Source organism: Nelumbo lutea, chromosome 8, assembly GCF_056320005.1.
Source record: "Nelumbo lutea isolate HS-2025 chromosome 8, American lotus-T2T, whole genome shotgun sequence".
NCBI lineage: Eukaryota > Viridiplantae > Streptophyta > Magnoliopsida > Proteales > Nelumbonaceae > Nelumbo > Nelumbo lutea.
This window is the reverse complement of record NC_142691.1, coordinates 6,633,179-6,644,280: the sequence shown is the minus strand read 5'-3', so window position 1 is coordinate 6,644,280 and position 11,102 is coordinate 6,633,179. Positions and strand designations below refer to the sequence as shown.

General features: G+C 37.2%; 1 pseudogene across 1 annotated transcript; it reads right to left on the bottom strand.

The window, feature by feature from the left end:
* Window positions 1-6,949: 6,949 nt before the first annotated feature.
* On the bottom strand, window positions 6,950-8,222 carry LOC148842416 (ESCRT-related protein CHMP1B pseudogene; annotated as a pseudogene). Its single transcript, XR_016103254.1, has one exon. The product of XR_016103254.1 is annotated as an ESCRT-related protein CHMP1B pseudogene (transcript).
* Window positions 8,223-11,102: the final 2,880 nt, after the last annotated feature.

Sequence of the window (11,102 nt, the reverse complement as noted above, 5' to 3'; positions counted from 1 at the left end):
ATATATATTATTTAATAAAAAATGAATTCCCAAAAATACCTGTAAACATGTGTATCGTATGGTACCGTATCGATGCTTTGAACGTTGGCTGAAATCTTGAAGCACATAAAAGATGATGCAACTTATTAAACAAGCACTAGTAATCAATTGTTAGAATAAAGAAAATAAAAAGACAAATAAGCTACATGTTTTGGCATCCAATTAAAGGCTACATATTTACAAACGTGCCCCAGATCTTTCCAATTTAAAGTCTGCATGTTTTGGCAGAGCTGGGACCTCGATTGACTGTTGGAAAAAAATCTCACCAGAGGCTTCACATACGATGCCAAAATGCCTTCTCTGCAACCAACTTGATCTCTTTCATCCGTTCATCAACTATCTGATGCAACTGTTCCTCTTGATTTTGTCAATCTCCACCCTGCTCACCTTTCCACCAGCTTCGGGCCGGAACATTTCAAATGTCATACCATATTACCATGGTCATAACTCATAATCATTTGGAACTTCAATTAGCTGTTTCCCACCGGTCTCAGACTCTTTCCAAATATTTCAGCCTTGATATAGTCTAAAATAAAGGCCATGTAATTTTCCATGTACTGTTCGATGGAACCAAGACCAAGATATATGAGAACATCCCGGCATTGGTGAAATTGTTTCTTGTTGATCTTCAATTTTTTTTTCTTACATCCTCTGCTAAACCAGCAAGTGGATTGAGTTAAGTTTATTAGTCTCTTTAGAAAATTTTCCTTGCTTAGATTTCGTATATTTATAAATTTTTCATTTATCCAAGTACGTGTATTTATCCAATTAAACGTTTCCCAAGTAATACCTATTGGGATAAATTCACCATTTTCTTTTGATTCACAAATAACTAATATAATAACCTTTTATATATAATAACTAATATAATAACCTTTTATCCAAGTACGTGTATTTATCCAATTAAACGTTTCCCAAGTAATACCTATTGGGATAAATTCACCATTTTCTTTTGATTCACAAATAACTAATATAAAAACGTTTCCCAAGTAATACCTATCGATAAGTTTTAGCCAAATAAATGAAACTCTCTTACCATGGGGTCCAATACTTAATGTAAAAAAAATATAGTAAAATTGGTCAATTAAAACCCATCAACCAACTTTCCCCCTCTTATTTATCGTTATACAAACGGAGTCTTATGAAAAACAACCAAATTAATTGCTGGTTGGATTTAGTCAAAGGCATGTCTAGTAGTGTCAATCGACTGGTTTAACCTTATCAAATCGGATTTGGACAGTCCATTATAATTACGGATAAGTAGACTGAAGTCCACCTCAAAAATCTGAAATTACAGCCCCCTCCGAGTCTACTAGTAGCCGCCATATAAACCGCATCTTAGCCGTGGATTTGGCATCAGTTCACGATTAGGATTCATCCCACCTGTATGGTGGGGCTCGGATTTTTGAGGTGGACTGAATAATCCAAAATAAATTGGCCCATATTAAGAACACTTTTAAGAAAGAACTTTAATAAAAGTATTTTTATAAAAGTCCTTCAACGAAAGCACTTTTACAAAAGAAATTTATGGAAGTACTTTTATAAAAGCACTTTTATAGAAGTAATTTTATAAAAGCACTTCTGTGGAATTACTTTTACAAAAGTACTTTTGTAAAAGCACTTCTACAAAAATACTTTTTATAAAAGCACTTCTAAGAAAGTGCTTTTGTAAATCAAAAGCACTTATACAAAAATACTTTTATAAAAGTACTACAAAAGTACTTTTACAAAAACACTTTTATGAAGTACTTTCATAAAAGTACTTTTATAAAAGCACTTTTTAACAAAAAAATACTTTCAAAGTACTTTTGTGAAAGCACTTGTAAAAAAAATGATTTTTCAATGCCAAAAGGGTATTCTTTTTGTAATTTTCAGATTTTCTTCATTTTAATATATTTTTATAATTTTTTATATGTTGTATTTTTATATAATTTTCAATATTTTATTTGGTTTGGATTGGATTTCCAATCCATTTACATTTTAATGGATTGAATTGGATTTGGACCAGATTGGATCTAATCCATTTGTAAGTGAACTCACATTGGATTAAATCGGGTTGAACCAAATCCACTCCAATTGACGCCTCTAGCCTCCAATCACCATGAAAGAGGCCTTGACGGTGAGCTCTATTCCATTATTCATTCCTCGAGAGTTTCATGTGTAGATTATGTGACTGTTCTAGAATTTAAGCCGGATCCGTTACAAGGGTAGAGTTTTGGATTAATTTTATGTGGCTTTGATCATTCTGAACATTCCAACATTTATTTTTGATTTTTTATTATAGTCTTTTTCTATTTGTTGCTGCCGGCATTGATAAAACATAAAAGGTTTGTTTGTAATCGACCTCTGAAAGAGCTTGTGGATTATAGTTTCACTTGAAAAGAATTCTAGGAATGCGTATGGTGGATTAATGGATTTGCTACTTACAGCTCATGTAGATCCCGGATCTGTTACAGATCTATCGGATAGATGATGATGTTTTAGAGTGCTTGTGCTTGATCTTTCTCTTCACATTTGAAAATTTCACCGCTCCCATTACTCTGGATTCTAGAAGTTCAGTGGTTCACTGTCTTCTATTTGTTTTTCTTTTGTTCTGTTGTTAAATCTACTGCTCTAGCAGTTGCCAAGTACGACAATCAATCCGGAATTCATTGCCCTCAGTCCTCTTATCTTATGTCCATGTTTTCAAAACCGGACTGGACCAGAAAAATAGGAACCGGTCCGTTTTTCCTCAAAACTGTTGATTTTGCTCAACAAACCACCAAACCGGCCAATTAACCATTCGAACGATTTTGACCATTTTTCATTTTCTTATTTTTTTATCAGAATGGGTCAGTCATTCAGGTCGAATGGTCGGACCATTCAAACTGGTAACCGGACCCCTGACCGGTTCGGTTTTAAAAACATGCATAACTTATGTCAATAGACCATACTAGTCCAACCTAATCCAATATAAATTCATTACAAATGGAGCATGTCCAATTCAATCTAATAAAGGTCTTTTTGGTTTGCAATTGGAATCAGAATCAGAATCAAAATCCTCCGTATTAGAATCAGAATAGTCTATTCCAATAATCTGTTTGGTTCAGACAAAAATAGGAATAGAAGTTAGAATTAACAAGAATGAGATTTCATTCCCAAAGGAGGGGCAATTCTCTCAAATGGGGGAATGCAATGGGAATGGGATTCCGATTTCATCCAACCGAACAGTTGGAATCAGAATAGCCCATTCCGATTCCAGACTCCTATTCCCACGACTGTTCAATTCAATATCTCTTATGGGCAAGGTGCCAACTGCTGGTTGTAGCATAGATTTGGGATCGAATCCCACCTGCACCTGGGTTGGGGGTCGATGAAAAGCAGAATAATTTGGGGTCATTTCCAGTTCTTTTGGGTGTAAAAATATCCTGTTGATAGTGTATTGGAACTTGTTATGTTGGCAGGAGACCCCAACTCCCACATTACAGGATACTAAACTACTAATCTATAATTTATCCAAATACCGGGAAAAAAAGAACTGGGCAATTTTGTTTCAACATAGATATTAGTGGTGACCCGTGTAATGCATGGGATGCCGTATTTCTACTTTTTTATGTGTAGAATAATAGAAAAAAAATTCTTTTCTTTTTTAGTTATTGAGCTTCAAACTTTTCTTTTTATATAGCTTATATATCATCAGAAGCACACAAATCAACTGATGGTGGTTCAGTTGATAATCAAAAAAAACTCACATTAAGTTTTTTTTTACTACATTTTATTATTGAATTTATTATTAAACCAAAACAATTCATTAAACAAATCTACATAAAATTAAATTAATAAAAACAAAGGGAAAAACTTGATAACCCAAGGAAAGGAGCAATGATTTATTTAGATTGGTTCATCCCATGTACTAATGGGCAATTTTGGGTTTCTAGACATTAATTTGGGTCCAAGCTAAGGTTCATATTTAGATTGACCGTTAACCCAACCCAACCCATCTAATTTACACCCTACTTTATTAGAAAGAGCCAAAAAATGGACTAAAAGATATATAAGAGGAAAATAAGGATTTAATAGGGAGTTACAAACATTGACTATTAATATGTGTGTGAGAGAGAGAGAGAGAAAGAGAGATTTATTAGAGAGTAAATATGACCTTTCTGAGAGACAATAAAGACCCATGAATTTTTTAATGATTTAATATAATAAAAAAATATGCACTGTGGTGAAAGGAGAGGATGAGGAGGCATGTGTGAGCTCTTTGGTGAGTGAGAGTTCCCTCACCTCCTTTTCTCTTTCTATTATATATGTAAATAGATTTGGGATTTAATGGATAGAAAATGTTACAAACATTAATTGTTGGGGAGAAAGAGAGAATGATTCTATTACCGAGAGTAATAATAGATTTTATTAGAAACTATTAAGACCACAGAGGGTTTTATTTGAGTAATGGATGGGTTTTATTAGAAACAACCATGACTGGAGAGGGTTTTATTTGAATAAATGGATGGGTTTTATTAGAGACAATCAAGACTGGAGAGGGTTTTTTATTCACTTCTTATAATTTTTATCATTTAATTTAAAAATAACTAACCACATCCACATGTGTGAGAAATGAGAGGAGGTACGTGGGGAGCTTTGTGTGTGTGTGTGTGTGGGGTGGGGGGGGGGGGAGGGAGAGAGAGAGAGAGAGATGTAGGAGGTACAAACACAAAATGTGTTCTAACCTCTAACAATTTATAGAAAACTTCTTCAATGGTTAGTAGACATTAAAGAATATGGAAACCAAGTTGGTTACTCGAAGACTATTAGATTATAAGAATTAATTACATTTAGCACATTGATTTAAAAAACAGCCTAGTGTACATACCACATATTTCCAGCTCCAGGACTATTACATCAGCCCGTTCGGAGCAGGTAAATAGCCGAAATCGTTGAATTGGTCAGCAACATGCATTCAGCATCATTCAAAGACATTTGATGACGATGAAGATGATAATGGTGACATATCTCAATACCATTTTTTCTCAATGTATTACATAGAGATTGTATTATTGTGAAAAGAGTTTTCTTCAAGAACATCGGAAGAGGGGAGCTGGGGAGAGATCTTTTTTGTTTCCAATATCTGCCATGATGCTTCAGTTCTTACTCCTTGTAAGTTGTGTGGTGTTCGTCTTCCTTAAAAAACTGAAAATTATCACCCCAAAGTTTTGATCATTGCAATTGCACTACTCTCTTGCTCCTGAAGTCAGCTAACCAAGTCACTTTAGTTACTTGCCAAACCTTAGTGTCAATGTAATTTCACAAACCAACAAATCATTCCCTGGCTTTAAGTATCTATCTGATTTCATAATGCAGCAAATTATCGCACCATATCTGTCAATTCGGTTTTCATGGCCATACCCAACCGTCGTCTAAAAGCTGCCTATACCTCAACTGATCATATCCCTCAAGTAAACCATATTAACTTAACTAATTCATAGAGATGACAGAATTATCTCCACTAAGACCTCACTGGTAACAAGAACCTAGTTTCGGAAAGCCTTTAAACCATATACCATTACGGGAAGGACAGGGGGGAAGGGGTTGTATTGTCTTCTCAAAACATTCAATTTTGCATTCTAAAGAGCACAAAAAAGGGCATGGTTTGAAGCACTTGTTCCAATGTGAAGTATATTTTCAGTTAAAAAACAGCTTGACACTTTAACAGATCCAAAACTCTTCAATGAATGTTTTTCTCAGAGCTAAACTTCACACTATGAATCTATTGAAATGAACATAACCAAAAGATTAGATACCTCTAGAAGCCACATAAGAACTTTATTGCATTTTGTTATATAATGTTTATGGACCTTTTGGAACAAAATACATTTAGGAGCGTCAATGGTAAACACCTAAGCTCAAACAGAACCCTGCATATCTAAATGTCTTTCCATCAGCATACTATGAATCATTATTGCTAAAATAAGTAATTAATTATCCACCAGGCACCCTCAGCTGAAGTCAAAACCTTGAGGGGGTCATATTCTAACAAAACCACAATCAAAAGAATGATGATGATCAACCTCCGCCCATGAAAACCTCTAGGTTACTAGCAGCCAAAAAGCTCGCATTCCCTCTCTATCATTTTGACTTCCTATATTATTCAATTTCCCTGGTCTACCAGTGGTAAAGTCATTGAAACATGGCAGAATCACTTCTTTCAGCATTCAGGTGCCTCAAGAGGCTTATAGGGTCTTGAGCAACACTTAAGTTGAACTGTAGATTGCATAAAAATTTCATTCACAAATTGGAAATAGTAGAGTTTCTGAAACGAGGCTCAAATCCTTGAGAGTGACAGAGACAGAAGGGGTGGTGGAAGATGTGGTGGTGAGCTGGGAGATGATGAAATCTGAGAGGAATTTCCATCAGGGGTATTGGAAATTGGACTTCTACCCTTCTTTTCTAACATATGTATCACCTTGCCAGAAAGCAAGGTACATGGCACTTGCTAACTTAAGAAATGTAGCTCTCCTAATGCTGCTGCAACTTAGAACTCCAGGCAATACCATCTTTTAACAGACCTTACCAGAACCTATGGAGAATCAGCTGGCTAATATACATTCGTCAAATAACATCAAAATCACTGGTATATGCACCTTACCAAGAAAGACAAAAAAATATATATATCATTAGCATGCATCAGTGATACATGACCATGCTTCTGATCCCAATTAACAGACATTTGACTCTTGGAAATTTTTGCAATACAACCATTTCACCCAGGAACGAGCATAAGATCGGAATGCACAAATAAGAGGAAATACGACTTGTTATAGTGACAATAATAATAATACCCCCAGTAAAGATGGGAGATTCCTCATGGACTAAATCTCACGCACACTCCCAAAATCAATCATATCCAAACAATAGCATCAGTCATCAAATCTTAAAAGGAAAGGTAATTTCCAGTCATAAAGAAAACGAAATCTACATAAAGAAATCCAAACCACATAAAGAGCATAGTCATCTCTGTACACTAGATACCGAACCGAAGACTACATGGAAACCAAAAGCGTAATCCAGTTAATTTACATGTATGTTCTTCAAATAGAAGGCAGAGCTCTATCTGATAATTACATTACATAAATCTTAACATAACAGGAATTACCCACATGAGACCGCACAATTCTCTTACCCTCTGGCCTTGAGCTCGGCGAGGCGCCTCGACAAATCGTCCTCGTCTGCCTTCTCCGCCGTTCTGGTCGGAATCGCTTGACCTGCCGGTTGGGGCAGCCCCACCGAGACCTCCAAACCATAATCATCCGCCACTTGCTGCATCAAGCTGTTGACCTCCCCTTCGGGAGTTGATAGAGACGTGCTTCCAGCCATGGAACTCTCCATGAATTCGGCCTGAACCTCCATGTTGACAAACTGCTTCTCGAACTGATCCATCGTCTCTGACATCTTCTGCAAATTCCCGGAAGCAAGAGACGAATCGAGAGCTTTCACAATCGAACCCATCGATTTGCTAATCGTAGTCATCTTTGCCTGCGTGTCAAGCCGAGCAACGACGGCATCAAGACGAGACGCCAACCTAAGGTAATTCATCTGTTCATTACGCTTGCGGATGGCGTTTTCGGCGTAGATTCGAGCCCCATCCAAGTTTCCCTTCTCGATTGCCTTCTTGACTTTGAGTTTCTCGGCTTTCTCGTCCTTCTCGCACTTGCGGGCCTGACGTTGCAGACTCTTGGATGTGAACTTAAGTTCCATGATCTGATTCATGAGCTTCTCTGTATTTCCCATGGCTACTGATCTATGTTTTGATTCCCGCCCTTTAAGGCTTCAACTGCTAGGGTTTTTCTTCTCTGGCAATCTGGCTGACGATTAGCCGAAAAATCCTTGTATCCCTCCGGTGGATAATGGATAATTTGTAAATATTCCCGGGGCCCAAGTGCGAGACGCGTTAGGGCTTTCTATTTTTGTATCCTCCCCAGTTGAGAACGAATCAGCCCCCACAACGTCCTACAGCACATCTCCGCCGTGAATTGAGAACATTTCTGTTTAAACAAACGTATAGGGTAATATACTTGTGAAAAATTTGCATCTACGCCCCACAAACACCGCACAGCTATCTCAACTGTATTGGAAACATCTCCCACCGATGACTTCGAGAGATGTTTGCGTTTGTGGGAGCGCAGATGTGATCTCACTTGTGCACATACATACGTTAACGTTACCCCCTACTCACTTCATTACATGTCCGCTGTTAGGCACTCGTCCTTCGTGGAAGGTGCGGAAGTGAACTCGTGGTGCACGCAATTTCTGAATGGTGGAAACTGGAAAAGAGCCCATCAACCCAATCAATTAGGGTCCGGCACGGGCTGGGCTTGAATTTCAGTAATCAGTAGGCCCAGTGGACCAGTCTGACCGTAAAATTGGACGGTTGGATCAGCCCAATCAATTAATCATGGCGCAGACACGCTCTCACGTAGTCACGTTGTCAGGCCCGTAGGGCACTGCCTTTCCCGTTCCGTTTATTTTGGACGAGCTGAGTTGCACATTTGCACGTTTTCAAAAACAAAATTAGTTGAGTGGCAATCGTCTGACGTGAAGCCAAGACAAGCATCGGCACTGTATTACAAATGAATTAGGGAATAAACTCACATCACTTTTCAGTATTTTTGTTGATTTCACCATAACTTTTTAAAACGTCCAATGACCAAATTGCCCCTAAATAACAGTGCAGTAGTGGGTGTGAATGTACCTATGAATTCTTAAACCATTACATGGAAATTGGATGTATTAGCGGTCGGTACAATAGTGGGTGCTCTTCCAGAAGCTATGGACCTCTTCTTTGAGCTTCGTACTATATAGGCCTGATCCTGTGATGGTGATTGGTGGAGCTGAAGGCCATTCATCATTCTCTGGGCTGATGGCAATTGCATCAACGATGAACTTGGCAAAGAGCCCAGACTAGGCCCTTGAGCGCCAAAGATGGATTAAGTAGAGGGTGATGAACCTCATTATGCTGCTGATCTTGATGCAATTGGCTTCAGATCTTACATTTCTAGGTCACATCATGTTAAGATGTGTCAAGGAATTTGCATTTGAAGTCGTCGGTGATCGAGAAAAGGCATCCAAATAATTTGATACAGAACCTAATAAAGACAAGGATGGTGAGGGAAGACTGATATGGTAAGGAGTAGTGAGATGTAGATTAGATATACATGATGACCAACATGACTGGAAGAGTTCAAGATAGAGGAGATTGACTCAGGCCGTGAATCATACTCCTCATCACCACCGCTTGAAGATTGAATACTTCTACTGTTACCAAAATCCACGACTCTAGAGAGTTTTAAGAGAACAATAAAGAGAAGAGAAGAAAATGGCAGGAAGAAGAAGGGTTTAGTGTATAAATGAGAGAGATATTCTAAAAAATGTGTTTTGTAGAGGCTGTAGGGGTTTTATTGATTACAATCCCAAATAAGTGAAACCTACAAAAGAACTCATGAAGTAAATCAATAGAGATCTTCTAAAAAAGGTCCATAGTGAGTGGAAAACTGATCAACAGGACTATGTTTTAGAAAGTACCATGTCTTTAAAGCTCTGATCAGCAATGGAGACCAACTTTTCCCTTTCCCCTTTCCTTTTCTCCTACTCTATTTCAAATAAAACAAGAGGTGTATGAAACAGAAACAAAAGCTCCTCTGTTTCGCTTACATGGATTTAATTTTTTTTTTAGAGAAGGAAAAGTGAGAGAAATTACTTCTACTCACGTTTCCACTTGCCAGTTCCTCGATTGGGTAGGGTTCCACTTTGAGTTTGAAGGCGCTTAAGCACCTATTTTACAATATTCTACAGTCACAACCACCAAATCAACGATCTGCTTTTGTCTCACTGGCAATACGAAAATAATCGCCACCATCAGATAGCAGCATTCATTTCTTCTCCGATAGCGATTATCTTCTTCATCTCAAGCAATGTTAGAAGATAAAACAATGGTGAACATAATAAAAGGGTAAAATAGTAATCTCCTAACATTCGTTAGTCCATTTAACGTCAAAATACGGACACAGGGTTATCTAGACGTTTTAAAAATTTATAGTAATTTTAAGAGAAATGTTGAAAAGTTATAATGAATTTTAGACAATTTAAAATGAGTCGGAGTCTGCTTACAACAATACTAGTAAGTACAGCATGTCGGTGTCATTATAAAGAAAAGTCTGAATCTATTCTTCACAGAGCGTGCCTCATGCTGGAAAATGTTCCCAATACAAGGTGGGATGTGATAGTAAGGTAGGTGTGAAAGGCGCTATGTGAGGAGTTATCCCAATTGGTAAAGAACCAGAGGTCTATTTAATTTGCAGGGGGTTTGGAATGGGAATGGCAAATTCTAACTGTTTCATTGGATTATATTTATATGTGATCCTAGCTTTCTTTACTACCAGAAATAACATTTTGGGCTTCCCTTAAAATGATAATCTCATTCTAATTGGACATGAAAAATAATAATTCGGATTATTAAATGCTTTATATGTATAAGAGGTTGTGGGACTAATAAGGTTGAATGGTTGTGGGTTCTATATATTTATAAATATTGTGAGTGTTATAATTTATTTCACTCCGATTGAACAATTATTATGTTTAGTTAATACTATTTTAGAAAATAAAAAGATAAATGTGCAAGTTTCTTAAACAGTTAAACTATTCTTACTATTTGGCTAATTGAAAATTTTTTTTTTAACTATTAACTATTGTCTTAAACCATCCATACTGTTTTACCCTTATTCCCTCCGCCCAACCAGAATCACACGCTCGTCTGAAACACTCTCTCTCTTCCCTCTTCTCTATCGTAGCAAGATGTCGAATATGAATATAGGTTTGCCACCGCCTCCGTCTTCTACATCAACGTCTTCTTCCGAATAGGAAAAAAGTTGCAGTTACTTATGTCCAAAACCATAAGCTTATCTGAAAACATGAGCATCGGAGAAATTCCGTACTGAAGACTATTGAAGGCCAATTTCAGCTCCGTTAATGCTTTTAAGAGCAAAAAGACAAACAGGGATTCCTCCCACAGTGGAGTTGTTAGCAAGGTT